At 35.8% G+C, this 20,571-nt stretch overlaps 1 protein-coding gene across 5 annotated transcripts in view; it reads left to right on the forward strand.

Annotated features, from left to right (window-relative positions):
• Positions 1-20,571, forward strand: part of LOC143345127 (neural-cadherin) — a 354,511-nt gene that overhangs the window by 2,290 nt on the left and 331,650 nt on the right. Inside the window, exon 1 of one of the 5 annotated variants that reach the window (XM_076771971.1) lies at positions 3,625-3,698. The exons of the other annotated variants lie outside the window; for them this stretch is intronic. The gene's annotated coding sequence lies outside the window, so the exon portion shown is untranslated. Of the gene's footprint in view, positions 1-3,624; positions 3,699-20,571 lie in introns of those variants that run through there. 5 annotated transcript variants of the gene reach the window in all.

Genomic DNA, 20,571 nt, shown 5'->3' on the forward strand with positions numbered 1-20,571 from the left:
TACGAAACCAAATTTGTCCATTCACTATATTATTTACTATTTATTATACATAACCTAAAAACCAAAGTTCATTTTCTTTGACATTTCGTCTTGAGAAGTATTTTTGTTTAGAACCTCAGTGAAAAGTCTCAAAAGTGCCGTGGCAGTGAACGTGTTAAATGTTTAAATCTTATTTTTAAAAAGTGACATTAAACAAATTAAATAAAAAATTTTAATAAGTAGTTTAAAAATTCATTTTTAGGTATAACTTTAGATTTGCGGCTTTAAATAAATTTCCATTCCTTTCAATTTTTGATTTATTCCTCGAAAGAATTTTGGAACGTTACTCTTGTCAAATAATGAATCATCCCATTGATCTGATTCCCGGTTAACTGAAGTGATCGACGAGTTTGCTCCCCGTACGGTTATATTTGGAGAATAATCGAAGTCAATTTTTTTTGTCGTTCGCTCGAACAAAGTAACAAGCTATAGTTTCACGCTAACAGATGGTAAAATACGGCCAATGACCAATGCAATGTGCCGCGTATCCATGGAAGCCCGCCAGTCCCGAAATACGACGGAAGTAACGTTCGTGGAAAGACGTTTTCTGAATGGTTCGTAACGCGTTGTTTCGGCGTCTATTCGTTGAAATTCTGACGAGTTGACAGGGAATGTATCGATAAAAAAGTTTCACTCCCGACCAGTTTTTGCCATCTAACAATGCGAATGGAAACGGCAAACGTATGCAACTTGACGAGCAAGTGAACTTCAAAAATTATTTCATTAATTTTTTTTTTGTGACGACTCTATTCTCAGACGAAGAAAAGAAGTAAGAGAACGTAGGATGAAAATTCTACTAATTATTGCGTTGCAATCTAACCCTAGTTAATTGTTTCAATCACAGCTGTGCTTAGATATTTTATAATAACAATAGCAACCCTAAAAAAATTTGTTGTTTTTGGAAAAAAACCAAAGAAAACGTTTGTAAATATAATTATAATGATTAAAGAATGAGAATATGGAATAATATTCAATTAAAAATTCTAAGTTTGTCAAAAATAACTTTACGTAATTATTTATTTGAAAAAAATTGTATTTTTTATATGTGACAAAATTAACAAATTCCATTGTGATAATTTATGGATAATCATTGTACAAAATATGTTAAAAGTAAAATACTACAAAGTGACGATATAAATTTGATAAATTAGATAATTTTACGTGACGTAAACTTTTCTTGTTTGGATAGATTTGAAACTTATTATAATATAATCAAAATTCATAGTTTTTTGAAGTTTATTTCCTGTTGTTAAAATTTCTAAACCAATCGTTGGCATATGGTTGACCCGAGATAAGTTTTAATTAGTTTCAGTTTACTAAATCCTTTTTCACCAGAGGTTACGGTAACTGGCATACTTAAAAATGTTTTATGTGCGGTTTGGGTACAATGAACTAGTGTTTTATTTTCTGAGAAGCGTTTTAAATTGCAATAGGCTAAACTTTTATTTATTTACATCATTATCAAATTTTACTCTGAAATGTTAATTTTGTTGACTCGGTTTAAAAAGTAAGCAAAATTTGGGATTTTAATTATTTTCTAATTAATATACTCATGATAACATCAAATAAAAATAATAACCGAATTATTAATAATCTCCCAGTGTATTACATTTCACTCTATAATTGACAATGGAAAATATAAACAAAATATTATTTTGCATGGTCATAGGTTTCATTCTAGTCAAAAGAATTTGTAAAACCCCCAAACTGAAAAAATGGTGGCTTATTGAAGAGAGAAAACGGGATTTACCATAAATTTTGCACCTTATTTTTGTATCATACTCAAATTAAAATCTTCGACCACTTTTAAAATGTTCTACTTAAAGAAATGTACTTTTAAAAAATATTAAAAAAGAAAAAGAAATCAACATTTTCATCCGAGAAATGAGGAGCACTGTTAGAGTTTATCGAATTTCAAAACGAAAATAATTGATTCAACTAGTTTACATTTTCTCAAAGTTTCAAGCCTTTAAAACATTATGGTGAAAGGATTCTATTTTACTAGGAAGTGAAATCCGAAAATTAGCAAGTGTTATAAAACTTCAAATATTAGTGTGATAAACTTTATGGGCTCTACCTAGCTAGGAGAAAAACAAAAGTAACTTCTTTTTTACATCTTCTCAAAGTTCTAAGTCTTAAAAACATTATGCTGGAAGGATTACGTTAAAGTGAAAAATAATAATGTTACAGGACTTTAGACTGAACTCTGTACACATTTCCATATTATACGGAAAAGTTTAAGGTCGTTTTTCTCAAAATGATATTTTTATAGCTGTTTGACACGATATCTCGGGGACTATTAGACCGATTCCTTTACAAATTATAAACAAATACTGTGATCGTTTCAGTTCTCGAGTTTTCTTCTTTTTTCAGTTTAAACAATATCCACTTTTATGCAGTATAAAAATTTGATTCTCTTCCTTCAGGATGATCAGAATGAGAGTTTTCATGGTAAATGTGTGTACAACCTTGTATTAGTTCAGCAAAATCATTTACTTGTAAAAAATGATTTTTTTTCTATTATTTTGTAATTTTTTTATCAATATAAAATCAAATAATAATAATTCAACTATACGAACAAAAACAGATAATCGGTGCATATTATATCTTATATATTGAAATAACTTAGGACTAGTAATAATGAAAATATTTTGAAAAATATATTACTAAAACAAAGAAAAAAACGTGAAATGTCAATGTTTACATATGTACACTGTCGCACGAACAGTACAGTTGATTCGAACAAATGGAATTATACATCATGATTTCAAATAAAGTGCAATTAAAACAATATTTTTCTCATCGACAATCATTAGGAACGATCGAAACGAAATTTCTCTCGCCGCTAACTATCACGAACAATTAAAATAAATTCCCCCGTCGATAACCGTTATCCAGTGATCGAAATAGAGTCCTCCTCATTAATAACCGTTACAAGTAACCAAAATAAACTGCCCCGCCGATAAACGTTATTAGCGACTCGTAACAAAATTTCTCCCATCGATAACTGTTACGATCGAAATGAATTTTCGTCGTCGACAACGAATGTCGACAAGAATGACAGTTTTCCGTTTGTAATCGTTGCTTGTAAACATATGTTTCTCCATTTTGGTTACGACAGTCCCTCCTATAGACACTTGTACCCGCCACGAAAATACGATTTGTGACTAGATTCGTGCTCCCAGGAATATTCTCGCTCGCCAGGTTACGAACTTGGTCCCCTGGCAAAGAAGACGCAAGCACGAACGAAACCCAAAAGAAAAAAATCGCGGCGCGAATTCATCGTTGCAAACGCCGCGCGCACTCCCCCAAACCCTGAGACTCCCGTCTCGTTGAAATAGGTTCTCCATTTGACACCGGCGTGGTACACGAGTTTGCGCGTGTTTGAGCATATTTGTGTGTGTGTGGACACGCGCACGCGCCGACAATCGCGTGGAATCCTCGCCTACCCCGAGAGCCGCGTCTCTCTTTCGCTCCCCTTTCGCTCTTCAAGCTCCCTTCGGTTAAAGGCTGTTTAACGTTTGCGTGCGGCCAGCCTTCTAAGCGGCTACTTAGGTCGGAGTTCATCGTTTTTCGGACGACATGGTTGCGACGGACATCCGGTGAATAGCGATCGCCTCGTCACGGGGATCCGTGGTGATTAAGCAGCTCCGAGTCTGGTAAGATTGAGTTGCACGGTTCGTCTCCTTTGTTCTATCAGAGTTGCAATTTCCCTGATAGGCTACTTCCCTATGATTTCGTGCTGGTAAATCCTTTTTCGATATCTCTGGACTTCCAAAGACGAACGTCAGACAAATCAGCTTTTCTGTTTTAAACTTTTTAACCCCTTACCGTACAATGACGAGTCTGACTCGTTATAAGTTCTTGAGGTCAAGTTTCACGATCGTGAGGCTACTCACTCGTCATCGAGTCTTATATGAATCAACACATTTTTACATTTACGAGGTATTTAATATACAAATCTATTCTTTTTCGTGGCCACTCCTTGTACGAATAAATTTGAACGAAATTAAATAGTATACGTTTGACAAATTATATATACGTCAAGGGGTTAAAGAAAACTACATACTTTGACTTCTTAATAATTGTAGAACCTGTAGCATTAACATACGTTGAATATTTTTCTCTATTTCCCTCACTCTCAGTGGTTATCAAGTCTAACACAGATAACATTTAGCAAATTTCCAGTACCACCCTCGATAACGTTCGCGTTGTGGACCCGAGAATGTTAATGAGGAATCGCGATGTAATTCAGTAATTGATCTTGATTGGTACTATTCTGTCTCGAGAAACAGGTTTTATACCGATCCAATGCACGTTGATATGTAAGCAATGCTAATTACTATGACTGCCCCTATGGTATGTACATGATTGAAGGTCAAGGGTTGAGGGGTCACACGCGTTGGGGGTTTGCTCGGTACACATGCTTTATTCGATCGCCCTAGATATTATACAATTCCTTCTTGATGGATACTCGAGGAATATTCATGGGGAACAATTTTTTCCCCAGCAATCAAAGCAATTGTCTGAGTTTTTCAAAACCTCAAACCACTGCTATAAGAGTCTACTTAGATTTCAATTTTTTGTAACTATATTCCATCACTTCGAAGAATCAGAAAAAATTACATACTGACAACTATAACGAGACTGTAAAAATATAAACGTGGTCACTTCAATACAAAATCAGCATTTTTCAATTTTTGTAATTGTTTAAAATTCCGTTTTGCAACCAAAAATTCTGAAAAAATTTAGAAACGTGTACGCCTTCGGGTAGAATGTCCACGATTTTGTTCATAATTTTGTATTTCATACAACAAAAGAAACGGCAGCTTAAACTGTACATTACGTTCTGCCTTGTAACTACCCTAATAGTAGGGGTGGTGGGTCAATATTCGGCAGAAAAAGTTTTCTTTGGGGTGTCTGTCTATCGATACGTCCAAAGTTCAATTTGGGTGTTCGGTTATACCCTTTACTTTCTTGCCCTCCCCCGAGGGAAGTTCAAGTTCCTCGCGAGGGTGGACGCTCTGGCGCAGCCTGTCTGCGCAACCATGGTGCACCGCCACGATGGGGTAAGCGCGATGTCGATGGTTTCACGGTAATTTCATAAAAGATTTACCGACCGTCTGGCATCTGTCGCGGTTATCTTCGTCGACGCGGCCAGCAGAGTCCGCGATGCAATTCACCGGGAATCAGGAACGAAATTTACATAGTTCCGCGAATATTCTCGCTATCTGTCTTGCCGTGTCATAAACGTGGCCATGGAGGACCCTTTCAGAGACATTGTGTCTAGCTCGTCCGCAGGGACGTGCCTGGATACCTCTTTGCTCCGCCGGAATCGTCGAGCAAAGTTTTGAGGACCGTTATCGGGAACGGGCGTTCCTCCAACATTTCGCACCTACGAACCCGCTAATTAAGGTTCATTGTTATTTGGTGCACTCGCGGAGACTTGGATTTTACTTCCCGTTGTCTGTTCTATCGCGAAAGATGCTTCCCCGTACGTTCTGTTGATTAAGTTTCCCCTGAACTGAAGAATTCCGCCATTTTGATCTGCTCGCGATGCCCCAGACGATTCGCGTTTCCTTCGCTTATTTTGGACCACGCAACTGGAAATATATCTTTAACCCTCAGACGATCTTCGGGACAAAAGTTGAGAGAGAGATATTTAAGGGCTTAAATTAAAATGAAACTTGTCAGCGATCATGGCACGTTGGAAACACTGGTACTCGTTCGATCATGGACGTTAAGCTACGTTGGCCGCGATCAAAACCAATACTTTGGTATGAGTGACCGCTTGGGACAATAGGGCGTTATTGTTGGCATTATTATTATTGTATACGTTTTATATTACACTTCTCTATCGGTTTTGTAATGGGACATTACTTAAACAACGAAAAAACTACTTTGTAAATAGGGGAGTAACCACAAAGCAGACCTGGGTACTTCTGAAATAACACTATTTGAAATATTATTTCAAATAACATGTTATTTTATTTTATAATTATTTTCATGCCTGCAATTACTTCCGAAATATTATTTCAAATAACATGATATTTTATTTTATAATTATTTGAAATAATTATGCAATTAACTTTAATATTTGGATTTTCGAAATTGTGTTTTAGTGGAAATTGTATTCTGATTATCAATTCTGCGACTGGTTTATATCTTTGTTGACTGTTTTTTCGATACAATTCCACACTCTGTTTTGGTCTCAGGCTTTGCGTTTCCGAAGGATAAGCTCACACAGATGTTTGCCTACTTCCAATATTATTGTTTGTAACGTCAACATCGGTGAATCAGTTGTCTCGTAACTTTCGAAAAGCGAAGTTTAGTTATTTGTATAGTAATTTAAGGTGTTATACGTGTCATATCAAGTTTATACACGTTGCATCAAATAATGGTGCAAGAAGAAAGCACTAATCTGTTAGAAAGTGAATCAGATTCTCATTTGCAAGAAATAATACGCGTAACAGAACGAAAACCTCTTCTTGAGGGAACATTTTTTCAATATCTGAATAATCAAACTTAAATGGAGTTATAATTGTTATTTGTAAGAAATGTACAACTAAAGAAGTTACGATAAAGGGATCTTTCAAAATGACATCAAATTTCCGATCACACTTAAAACGAATACATGGAGAGGAGGAACTTAACGAATTTATTAAATATAAACAGATCACTTTCTATAACTGAGAATATTTCTACGTCTTCGCATAAATTATCTTATTGTCGACAACAGTTTGAACAGGATATCAATTTTGTTATTGATTCCTTTATACCATTGGCGACTTGGTAGAAAATGAAAAATTTAAAATTATATTTAAAAATACAGGTGTTAATTTGGTTTTCAATTGCAAAACATTATGCAGGAGAATAAAAAATGCGTATAATGTACTACTTATAAATGTTATAAAAGCATTGCAAAATTAGATTTCATAAAATAAAATCTTTTTGATGATTATTTCTTTTGATCAATTTGAAATAAAGAAATAACAAAATAACTCATTATTTGAAATCGCATTATCTCAAATACCTCGAAATTATTCTTATTTTCAAATAAAGATCTAAAATAAATTATTTCTTATTTTTATTTTAAATGAAATTTGCCCAGGTCTGCCACAAAGAGTGTAATAAATTATTTGGTAAAAATAAATGAGAAAATATTCATAAGAGAGAAAGTTTCTCTTCATTTATAGTGATCATTATAGTACACAAATATCAGTGTGGGAGCTGTATATAAATTACAGATTTATCAAATACAACCTAATAGATTACAAACAGTTTACTATATCTGTTCTCTTATTTCGTAAAATAACATATGCTTTTCTAAGTGAGGAGTAAGACTGTAAATATGTAAACAAAAGTTCGAGATAAAAAAAAATGTGATAATTAAACGGCATCGACGGCGCACAAACCAAATGTAATTTTATTCATTTTAATCTGCTCCTCATGCTTTAGACAATTTCAGTTTTCCTCGTTTATTTTGGACGATACACTTGGGACTCGGATGTATTGCGGGTTACAAACATAACACGATTGCGGGAAATAATCCAGACTATAATAATAGACCGACATGACTTGGATATTAGAACGTACTATAGGTCAGATAGACACAATTATCGACAACGAAAACGAAAGAATTATACCTGCAATTTAAAGAAGAATCTTACGCAATAATAATAGAGAATATATTAGTCTAATTTTCACTCTCTCGTTTGTTACTCTATGTTTGATTTCAACCATCACTGGCCTGTTTAAATATTAGTAGACATCAGTTGGAAAATCGGAATTTACTTTTACAATATTGACTTTAGCTGTATTTGTTCCCGACGGTTTTCCACCAGAAGCCTAGCTAATTATTAATGTTAATTTTGACAATTTACACTGCAAAGCATATAATCTGAAATCGAGTGGATATTTTATCGAAAATTTCCTATTCCTGAAATATGGAATATTACTGCTTTTATTGACCAACGAAGAGTTCTAACGATTGGATAATAACCTAGAAAGAAACCTTCCGCTCGACTAAAGTCCTAGAATGATGTAAAGTTCGAAAACTATCGTTCGTTTCCTGTTTGTTCTACTAGCAAGTTTAAGGAACCTGTATTTTGCGTACCCTTTTAAAATATTTCGCCGTTTATTCCGTAGCAATTAGAGCTAAGCGAAAAAGCGACAGGGGAGAGTCATCTTTTCAGGGCGGAATTAATAGTTCAGCTGTCGCCGTTCAACATAAATTAAGGAATAATCCCTTTAAGTTGCTCGTTTCGTATTGCGGTCGCGACTGCGCTTTTAAATAATTCCGTTCGCTTGGACAAGCGAAACTTTCGGAATTCTACATTACCTTTACTACTGCTGAGTTACTGTTATTTGTTCTCGCGGAAGGAGACGCAACAAATTCCTCCTCAACTGAAATCCGGCCTGGAAATCCTAATTCTCGCGGATTCCTCCCCAGATGCACAATCGCGATAAGTCAACAGTGGAATTGCAGTTATAATTGAACAGTGATCTACTAGTTTCATTTTTTAATTATCTAGTAATTTAGATTCCTTTATGTATCCCTCTTGTGGTTAAAAGCAATCATTTATATTATACTAATTTGTTATTTTGATTCTTTCTTTCGAACTGAAACACACGATAAAAGAGTTTCTTTCTGTTTACATCTTAGTTTCTATTATTTGTGAGCATTGTAAAGATACAACTCTGATTGCTATGTGTAGTCTTGTATTTTAGCCTCGAAGAAAAACTCTAACTGTATTCTTTTCGTCTACAATAGTAGATATTGCTCGGTAAAGAGGTTAACAATATAATAAAAACGATATTAAAAGCACTCTTTCGAACGAAATGTGGAGATAGACGTATCAATCTTGAAAATTACGAATGCATAAATGAAAATGTATGAACAGAGTAGACAAAAGGAACTTGTCCCAGTTGTAACTCGAAGGAATATTAAAAATCGAGCAGTTTACTTAATGTAAGTACGATTAAGTAACTCGAAAAATGAATTCTTCATGAGTTGAACGAAATGTTCGATAAAGTAGCTCATATTTTATCATTGACTGTGTTTCAATCTGGAAAACAATTCATTATCTCGCGAACCAATATATTATACTCGGTAGAGAATTCGCTGTGCAAATTTTTTCTATTAATGGGAAAGGTTTGTCTTTTTACTTCGGTTCTAATTTAAATTGTCACCTAAAGTGGTAATGTAGAGTGGAAAGAAAGTCTGTCGCGATTTATTATCGTCGGTAATGAATAGTCCGGCTATGATTGATGCTTTTAGCCACCCTCCATACGGAAATGAATTTGATTGTTCTTTCTTTCACAGTTTTCTAGATAATGATTTCAAAGAAATTTATGATTAATACTCTCGCATATGTTATCTGTAATGCAATATTACAAGAAAGAATTTAATTTTCATTCTCAGAGTACTATTTTAATTTTGTTATTAATTTTGCACATATTCTTCTGTCGTTTATTACGATCCATTATAATTGTACTTTTTCTGGTAATTACTACTTAAAATATTTACTATTATATTTCTTTATAAATAGAAATATAATTAAATGGATGCTTTTGTAAGATGTTAAATAAAACGGATCAATTAATTTACAAACTTGAGGTATCAAATTTATTCCTCGATTCCGTATTCGACGCAATCAGTGGCGAGTAAACATCAAAATGCATAATTCTGAATTTACCTTACCCAGAAATAAAACGAAAATACATAGCAAGAGCTCGTTTTCCTGCAAGTAGATCCTGAATTATTAACATAAACACGATAACGGGTTTTCCAACAGCTATTTCAAACCTCCTCAAATCAACCCCAAATATTAATATGTAACACAAAAATTGAATTATTATTTTATTTCAATATTATTTATTTTTATTCGATATAAACCTATTCTTGTTATTCAATTTAAGTATAGTACATTTTCTAAAACAATCTGTGCCAATTTTATTGCTGCAAAAATTGACTACAAACGAGCACAATCGGTGTCATTAGAGTGCACGCGAGGAATCAAATGTTCTTAATTAATTATACCGTGTTTGTAAATAGAACCTTTCTCGTAATTATCTTTGAATGGAACATGAAAAAGCGCTGATGTCTCGCATGGGCGTAAATCGTTATTCATGGTAGCCATTCAATTCTTTAAATGACGAACTCTGGAGACACGGTGAATCATTGATTCAATTGATTCGCGTGCCGTCGCTCTTAAAAGATGAATAAGCAATTAGATTTGCAACGACATTTAATTGACCATTATAATTTATTCTCCCCTTTGCTTCTTGCCATTTGTTTTGCGGCTGATGAAACTCATTGATCGTTTAAGAATCGTTAACACGTTACCCGTTACGTTTCAATAGTCCGTGATACAAAACATAATTAAAGCGTAACGCAATCTGCATTTCTGCTTTAGCGAGTTTCCTTCGTGAAATAATAATTGTGTAACTTAAATATGATTTCACACTTGCATTTCAACACAACCAAGCACCACAAATTGGTTTACAACTCAAAAACACATCTGGAGTTACAAACGTGAGAATGTTGCGTGGAAATTATACGCAAGCTTTGACCCAAAAAGCGAATCACGGGTAATTTTCCAGCACCATATTACGTAAGCATTTCGAAATACATGTGTAGAATGAGACAGTTTTCATTTTGTAGAAAGTAAAATATCAAGTTTTATAAACATTTGCAGCGTTCACACTTTCACTTTATACAAATTTGATTACAACAGTGTAAAACCACTGTGCTTCTTAAAATAAAAATGTTTCCTACAGTGTACTTCACTTAACAGTTGAATAACTAATAGATAGTAGAGAATACAACTATAATTTGAAACAAAAAGTAAAAGAAAAGAGTTTAAATATCGAAGATACACGGGACACATTGAACACTATAGCTCGATTATACAAAGAATGTCACTGCTCTACAAATCTGCTACATACTCTACATTTACTTGAACCTAGTCAACGATCCAAACCACACCCCAGTAGAATTATGATTTGCAAGAAAGCTTGAATGAAATTATCAAGATTTGATACAACAGTCTCATTGACTCTCAGCGAGGGATCTGCTACGGTTCGAGTCCCTCGGAGTCGAGCGTTTAATTCTTTTTAACCAGCGATCGCCGATAAATTAAGCACAACCAGCATCGAGAATTCGACGTTTCGTTGCTTCGTTCAGGTTGATAACATGCAATTGTTTAAGACAATCGTCGACGTAAAGTCGATAGAACGGCGCTGTTCGAAATTGTCGATCAAGATTATGTCGAGGGATTTGTCATTGTCTAGAAGACGCTAACTACGCGAACCGTTACGATCGCAGCTCACGTAACAGCCATTGTTAACCCCTCGCTGGTACGTCGGGGTGGTTTCATCCTAAAGAACCGAAACGAGAAGCTTGGAAGCCTGGCAAATAATCGTTGCCACGATTACGTCGGGGTTGTTTCGTTGCACAGTTTTTCGCGAGCAATTTCCCGGACGGTCCTCCTCTCTGCATTCGGCCGCCGTCTAATGGCCTGTGTTTCAATTCCACGAACGAAGCTTCCGTCGACTGAGAGAACCTCGAATTTGCAAGGGTAAGACCGTATTAAGATCAGCGAACGGAAGTTCGTTCGTCGTTACAGCGCCCCGTCAAAGGAGCGTCGTTACTAGTTGCTTAACAATGCATCGGTTAAAATCCACTGCCCTAGCTACTCCCGTTCAGCGTTAATCCTTTTCATAAGTCAGAAGTACGTTCTGTGTCGTCTTTAGTTTCGAGTTCTGCAAATGAATGGGGGACTCATGGAGTGGCTGCTGACTCGAGCCAAGTGTGATTAGAAAGTGTAATCGAAGTGACGCCCTTGTTCTTCAAACATTTGATCGCTAAGAAGGAGGATAACTGCAACGTCTGATGGAATTGATAGTGTTAGGTATTCTTCAATGTGAACCAAACTTGAGAGAAGACTCATACTGATTGGGCATACTGGACATCATGAAGAATAATATGACTCAAGTGGCGTTCTTATTCTTGAAAATGGTTATTTCTACTGAATAATGCCGACTAGGATATTGGAATTGTGGTGGCTTGCTGTTGTAGGAAGAAGTGTCATCAGAGTCTCATCAAGAAGATTTATATACATATGTATAGGAATAGGAGGTCGGTTGGGCACTTGCGAGAAAGATACGTTGAGTGTAGCCCTCTAGTGGTGAATGCAGGAAGTGTTGCCACAGAATTATAAAGTAAAATATAAGTTACGTTCTTTTTTGCGAGGAATTTGATTGCTGAGAAGATACAACTTAATGCCGTATTTTTAAGTACTGTGCTGCATTAAACTGTGAAACTATTTATATAATATTTACTGCTTAGATTAGACAATACAAAAACCAAATGTATATCTTTTAGATTTCAATAAATATTCGTTGAAACAAGAATTCACGTATAACGATTGTATTTTCAGTATGATCAATTTGCACGTGCAATAAAAATTATCTTTCCTATGGGCATTGAAAAGAAAAAAATAGATATTGGTATTAATTAAAAACCAACAACCATATCGTCTCTGAATTTTGGTACGATTAAAGGAAATTACGATACCCTTCGCGATAACAATCACATAAACGATTACCACGAGAAGAACTCTCATTACCGTTCAGCCAAGAACCAATTTCTTTTTATACAATCATCTGATAGCTTCTTCAGTGCCTCCCACGATCGTGAAGGGGAAGAATAAAATTCTGTGGCTTATAAAGAAGCCGCAACTTTCGGATCGTTACGTTTTTACTTGGTCGGAGAGACCGAGACAATTCTTGCAATCGCATCTATTTAAACGATCGTCCCTTTAAGAATGGAATTCGCTCGTTTGAAAGAAAAGAGACATTATTCCGAACTTTAAATAAAATATGAAATAACCATACACCGTCGAGCCCCTCAAAAGTTGTAGAATTAAGTAACAAGTTCGCTAATACTTTTTATTTCTCTTTATTGTAGAAAATTTATAATGTTGCCCTTGACATTAATTAAAATATTTTTAAGGTCTCACTACATTGTTATTCGTGCACAACAGTGCTAAAATTTAGTTTACGAATTTTTGTACCTATTCCCATTTAGGGTAATTCACTTTTTTTTAACAGCGTTAATATACAGGATGTTCGGCAACCCTTGGGAAAAATTTTAATGGAAAATTCTAGAGGCCAAAATAAGACGAAAATCAAAAATACTAATTTGTTGGTTGAGGCTTCGTTAAAAAGCTATTAACGTTTAGAGTTCCGTCTGTAGAACGGCAATCTGTGAACAGCTGCGTGCGCAGAACTTTAAACGTTAATAACTTTTTATCAAAGCCTCCATCAACAAATTAGTATCCTTGATTTTCGTCTTATTTTGGCCTCTAGAATCTCCCATTATAATTTTTCCCAAGGGTGGCCGAACACCCTGTATAATAACTATAATTGTTGTACAAAATACAAAAATATTGACTAAAATTACACTATATGGTGTAACATTCGAATATATGGATCGAATAAAAAATCGAGTCATCTGGACGCTCGAATTCTTATCCAACGATCGTCTGATCGGTTATGACCTTGAACGAGGGTGCATAAAATTGTTGCGGCAAGGTGGTTCCTACGGTCGAGGCTTTCGTCATGGCGAGGACATTTATACAAATTAGGGTACGTGTCCGCACACGAGCCAATAACGCGTTGAAGGGTGACTAGTACTGGGAGGGGAGAAATTCCCTAGGCACGACTGTGGTGCGTAGCGTTGGCGACAATGGGTAGGGGTGTCTGCCAGAGGGTGAAACACAATGAGTCGAAGAGTCGAAGAGGGAACAGTTACGCTCAAAGGGAGACCACTGCAATTTTGTAAATAGGGAATAGAGTCGGATTATTCTAGGTAGCGATGATTCAATCCGGGTTCTTGGGACAGCTGTGCACCGTAGAGGGTTCAAGTTACACGCAGCATTCGAACTGGTGTTTCCGTTTGGGCCGGTAGCCACGTCCTTCATCGCTCAACGCGATCTTATGCGGGTGAACGAACTCTACCGGGGCGACTGGATACTTTAAAACATAAGGGCGACCTATATAATTCGCGTCGCGGACCAGGGCTAACGAACATTAACGAGGGAACCCTGTATTTTTCTTTTTAACGAGTTGACTGCTACACCAAATCCCTCAAACTGCCCACGAAAACGATAGGTGTGCATACAACCGCGATAGAAATAGCGTTAAATATATTACAAATAATTTAGTCAAGGTCCTTTAAAGGAATAATGCACAAAATCTTTCATCAAGTTTATCCTGTTTAAATGAATTATTAATTAATAATATACAAGGTATTCGGCCATCCCTGGGAAAAATTTTAATGGGAGATTCTAGAGGCCAAAATAAGACGAAAATCAAGAATACTAATTTGTTGATTGAGGTTTCGTTAAATTAAAATATTTCAAATCATTCTGGAAAAATTATTTTCGGTTGTGGGGGTCAGTTACAATCGTTTTTGGTGAATAGACACACCCCCGATATCCTAAGCACTTTCGAGAAAAAAATTCCTGTAGGTAGACAAATTTTATTAATAGTTTTTAGCAATAATTTTGTTAATAACTTTTTAACGAATCTTCCATCAACAAATTGGAATTCTTGATTTTCGTCTTACTTTGGACTCTAAAACCTCCCATTAAAATTTTTCCCAGGTTTGGCCGAACACCCTGTATATAAAGTCTTGTGAATATACAATTGTGATTTCGTCAATTATTATTTCAAACAGGAATTGCATCCTCATAAATAACAAAAAAAAAAATTATTGTCTGCAATTTAAAGATATTTCCTTACACCCTCAAAAGAAGTTCAACCCAAATGTTCCATAGTTTTTCAAAAAGAAATTCATTAATACGAGTTACTTTTAAAGCTGTTACGCAAAAATCTCCGTTAGAATTGTTAACGTTTCAAGCGTTCAATTTTTTAATTCCATCAGCGTTATCCGTAACATCTCATCCTCAGCCGGTGTTATACAATCCCTCGGACTAATTACACCCTAATAGCTGTTATCGTTTGCTATCGCGAGTCTTAACCACAGTCGCAAACAAGATGCGTCTATTTACAACCAGCGCGGCGCGACGACCCCGGTATATAAATAAATTCTACGCCTGGAATACGTCGAATAGCCTGAATAACTCTAAACATCCCATTCAAATACGACTTTTTCCGTTTCCGTGAAACATCTCACGACGCATTCACACCGCGTAGAAAGAAAAGGTTGACTTACACCTTGCGACAGCAACCGAATACGCAAAGCCGATTTCACGCGTTCCTCTTTGCGAATTTTCAGCAGGAAACGTTCCAAAACCGAGAGCCTGTCCACTTTAAGTAAAAGAGTTGGCAATGTTAATATAATGGATAAAATCAGACATAATAATAAATAACACTAACAAAAAATATAGTGGTAGGATTATTTTTCATATCATTACTTTCGAGTTTTAAAAACCATTAAATATTTGTTTCCTATTATACATTTTCCATATCAAATATTTCATAAATTGTGTAAATGAATAGCACACACTTACGCATTGTCTATTTAAACAAACACTAATACTGAAATGTTAGGAATTTCCCCATAATTATATTTTATATTTTCAAACATAACCAAACTATTTAAGAATACTGTTTGAATTACTCCACCTTATGTACATGTAATTAACTATTCGTTTGTGATTAATTGAGACGCTTAATTTTAACGATAGATTTTAATTAATAGATGTTGGAATATGGAAATTCGAGTATGGGACTAATCGCGACATCTGTTATCATACAATAGACATTGCATTGGTGCCATCTAGGCTTTATAAAAGAGCTATGCATGTTGTCGACCTCTCTGTACAATCTTGTATCGACAGCTAAAGAGAACACGTTTTTCTTTGCATATAAAGTCTTGTGAATATACAATTATGATTTCGTCAATTATTATTTCAGCAACCAACAATAGAGAATATGTCTAATTTAAACATCACATTCAGGCGATTAAAAAACAATATTTTCACGCCAAGTGCATATGTACGTGTATGAACAAGGTTATAATAGTTTTAGTATTTTATTAAATATCCTTTCTGATGAATGTCACGTTCCAAACGTTTGGACAAGTTGGACACAATTTTAACTAAATAATCCTGTGATATACACGTTTACTATGAATTCGCTGAATATGGATACGAATGTAATATTTTTGAGCAATTGTATGGGTTAAGTTACATACGTACTTTTTCCTTTATTATGGGGATGGGTCGATTTCAAATAAACACATTCAACTAAACCACGGGTTCACAAACATTTAAGGGTATTTACAGACGGAAATATACATTTAGTTTGTAATTACACTAGGACGCGACGCGTGCAAATTGCACATGACATTCGCGACGCAGGAAGAAACGCGTGATTGGTTCTTGGAGCTTGAGTGCGCGACCAATAGAAACATGGCGCCAAGACCGCGAGTTTTAAACTTTATCTAGCACCGTTTTTTGGAAACGCTGTACTTTTTCCACGTTTGACAATCCGATCAACAATCTAAATACAAATTTATTTAAACAAAATTCAATTATGTCGACTCGATTTTAAAATAACATGGATTATATACAAATGTATATAAATAACATGGAGTCGTACGTTTTATTATTGCTTCGCGGGAAAATTCGGAAAATTGCTAAAATTTGCGTGTAATGCAGCGAAACTTAAAATCTGAGCTACATAGCGTCGCAAAATTGTTACGAGATAGAACAATTGTGGAGGACGAAACCGCAAACCACACGATATTTCGCTTACCATTGCTACCGTAGCAGAAATTCATATATAACAGGTGCTGTAAATTAAATTTGGAAACTGTCTTGTACAAATTTTCGATACGACCGATAGTAACCGAGATATCGACTCGACCCTTCTTGTCAGTAATACTCTGCGAGAGTGAGTAGTCGCGGTGCTCCGTTTATTTGTGTCGCAGAATATGAAACAAAGGACTTTTTGTATGTATGTCAGAAAGCCCCAAACTAGTTTCAGCATTCAAACAATGTTTTCAGTTACGGGACAATGTCGGGTAATTCAGCCAGCAACGAATAAAATTCGAACGATGGCGTAAATACAAATTTATTTAGCGTACAGAGAGTCGAATCGTTCAAAACACTCTGATATTTTCATTGTACGTTGTTGCACGTATGAGGGATTCATCAGCTGTGAAAACTCTGCCTTTGCAAACGTCGTTTTGTATGTTTAACAAAACTGTAAATATCATGGAAAACTTAGTGGCAATTTTAATAAACTCTTGAACTGAATCAATATTAAATTTTAAAAGACAGTTTAATAATTGTTCCATTTTGCTTACTTATTTTATATTTTGCTGTTATTCTTCAAAAGCACACTAATATCGGAACCGAACAGTTCGTGTCCTTGTCAGTTCAAACCAATATGGCGCAACGATGAAAACGCGCCAGGTTCTTTCAACTTTAGGAAAACTGCGACCATCGTAGATCAATTGATCGGTGACCAGAAACCTCTGACGTCGTATTATCATCGGTTAAGCGTGTTACTTGGTCGTTTGTTTAGAACGTCACTGGAATATATTCCAGGGATTTTCGCGAGGCAAGCAAAGGAAGTACCACCGCAGATATTTCTCAAGCACCAGCAAACCGTGTCGCTATAAAACTCCTCTGATCCACTTTGCCGCGAGCTCCATTTCCCCCGCGATATCGTTGGCATAAGAATCTCAGAGCTAAGTGGATCAAGCGAATTCTGCAATAACGCGCGTACGCGACGTATTCCTTTGGATATTCGTAGCATTGCTAGTTACCCATAAATGAAATTCCACATAGGCCGCGGCCGTAATTGAAACCCGGTACGTGGTCTCGGTTTTCATTAATAAAACAGTTCCAGCCGTGATTCCTGCGTAACCACGATCGACGCGGAAGACCGACGGACGCGTTGATGCGTTAACTGTAACTTTTCTTCGAAACATCTTCCAGTATCGTCAACAGTTTCCAAGTTCTTCGATTAGGTCGATTTAAATGTATTGTGTGTACATTCTTACCTTTGTAATATGGACCAACGCTAGATCGATTATCTCTGTATTAGACAAAAAATTAGTTTCATGGTGAATTAACATTTCATGAAATGAAATTACTAAAATAGAGATATATTAGAAGCATCTATTTTTACTAAATTTGTAATAGGGATCAACGCCAAATCTAAGAAAACTGCTTTTATAGTAAAATTATCAAAATAAAAATATACCCTTTAAAGAACAATTTTAAATTGTATTAAAAATTCTTTACTTAAAGTGTCCATGCGAAGGCGAAGTTTGTGAAACACTGGTCTAAGGTTTTAATTTACACTGATCTAATTCCTCATTGTTTGCCGAGGGATGAACGTAAATAAAGTAAAAGATTCGGGCGTTGCAGTCGGTCGCTAAAATATGACACAGCGGCATTCTTGTTTCTTGCAACATAAGGGAAATTAGTTATATTAATAATTAACCTTCCCAGGCCGGGGATCAAAGGAAAACAATATTGAAGCCCGACTGTGTCCACGGCGGCATTGTGTCCGACGCCTTTTACGTCGCGTATTCGTCGTTGATTGCGTTCACATCCTGTTATTCTGCCGTTCAACCCTTTGAAGGGTCAGCTTTGGGACCGAGCCGGTCCGTTAGAGTGAATATTTTGTACGCCAGAGAAACGTTTGCATTTATTGACGAGACCGATCAAGAAGGGAACTAACGAAGCTAGCCAGTTCCCTCTTTCTCTCTTTTCACAAAGAGGTATTAACGTAGATTATTAGTCGATTGCAGCGTATTTAACGAAGTGCGAACCGCTCTTCGTATATCGCTTTAAACTGCAAATGAGGGTTCAAATTGAGTTTCGGATATGAAAAAATTTAATTATTGAGTTAAATAAGCGCTTTATTAAGTCAGAGTAATAGTTCGCTGTTTAACGCGCTAATGAATTAAACGATACGTGAGTACTCATATTCCAAGCTAGGAATTTCGTCCACCTCGTTCTGACATTATCGCACGCGTAACCGCGTTCTCTTTTATAGTAACTATCGAAGTAAAAACGTACAATTGTCGTACGTAAAAATATTATACATACAAATATAAAGAAATATAAAAACTTCACTTTTTAATACAATAGTCTATGTTATATTTATGTTTCAATTTTCAATAAAAAAAAGAAAACCTTATTTTCCGATATTAATGCATCGCTTAATCGACTAGATGAGAAAAAGAAAAAAATCATTATAGTACAATATAAATATAATTTTTGCTTGTGAAACATTAAAAAGTGACTTTATCAACGATACTGCGAAATACGTAAAATGGTCGTGCGTTCGAGCGAACAATGAAACGTGGGAGTATCGTATTTTCGAGGGTTTCAGAAAATCTCTGAAACGACGCTTTCCCCGATAAAAAGTGGAGGAGCGCGGGGCTCGCGTAGTCGATATTTCCTTCAACGGCGCGGCGTTTACCGTTCATTTACATGAACCCTCGCAGAAGGGTTGTAAAAAAAGCGTTAATTGCCCGGGGAGCGTGGACGAGACGAAGATCTTTCGACGCGTCGCGAGAGCACGTACGCGCAAAATGAAAACGCGCGCGAATACCGAAGCGATGGCATGAACAAAAGGGCGGGATCTCCTTGTAATGGCGACCTCTCGAGACCCAAGGTGAAGGACTGGTAAGCGAGCGGCTTTCAGAAGCTCGAGGACCACCGACCCTTTACGGCTCCTCGACGCCATATGGCGTGACCAATATTATAATACCCGCGACGTGGACGTGTAAAACTCCTCGCTGCGTGAAGCCTTATACATACAGTGTACACGCACACTGGGACGAATCGCCCAAAACACGCGCAAATATCAAACTTATATATTTGTAGCTCATTATCGTTAATTATAAAGGGGAGTGAGGTAGTTTGTTATGTTTCTTCATTTTGTTGTACATTTTCGATATTTCTTTTTAATCTGTTCAAATGTTTGGACAACTTTGTTTATACAAAATTTGAGAATGACTATAATAACTATAATAACAATGACTATAATACACGACATCCTGCTTGAGGGTGCCAATAATAAATTAATGGTAGCGTACATATGATTTTGTATTTCAACTAAGAAATGGTATTTTATTTACATTTTCTAACTGCATATATAACGAGCAGGCAAATTAAGATTAGTAAGACCTTTATCTGTAACAATGCCTCTAAAAATGGCGACACTGGATACAACATTCCTTCGTACAGCCCTGATCATGGTCGAAAGCCCTTATCTGCTCGTATTTTTGTCAATTCGTTTGTATCGGTAGCTGAAACATGTTTATTTTGAAGCCTACCCGATTTTACGAGCTCGCTATATCGTGGCCCGAACTATATATATTAATTATAAGAATTATATTTATATTTCGTAGTATACAATACTCAAATTGCCTGGAATTCGAATGGAATGCTTGAATCTTAACTACAGCGTTCAATAACCGTCGATATTTGGCGAATAATCAATTTAAATCAAATCTGTCGTGTCAATGAA

Source organism: Colletes latitarsis, chromosome 1, assembly GCF_051014445.1.
Source record: "Colletes latitarsis isolate SP2378_abdomen chromosome 1, iyColLati1, whole genome shotgun sequence".
NCBI lineage: Eukaryota > Metazoa > Arthropoda > Insecta > Hymenoptera > Colletidae > Colletes > Colletes latitarsis.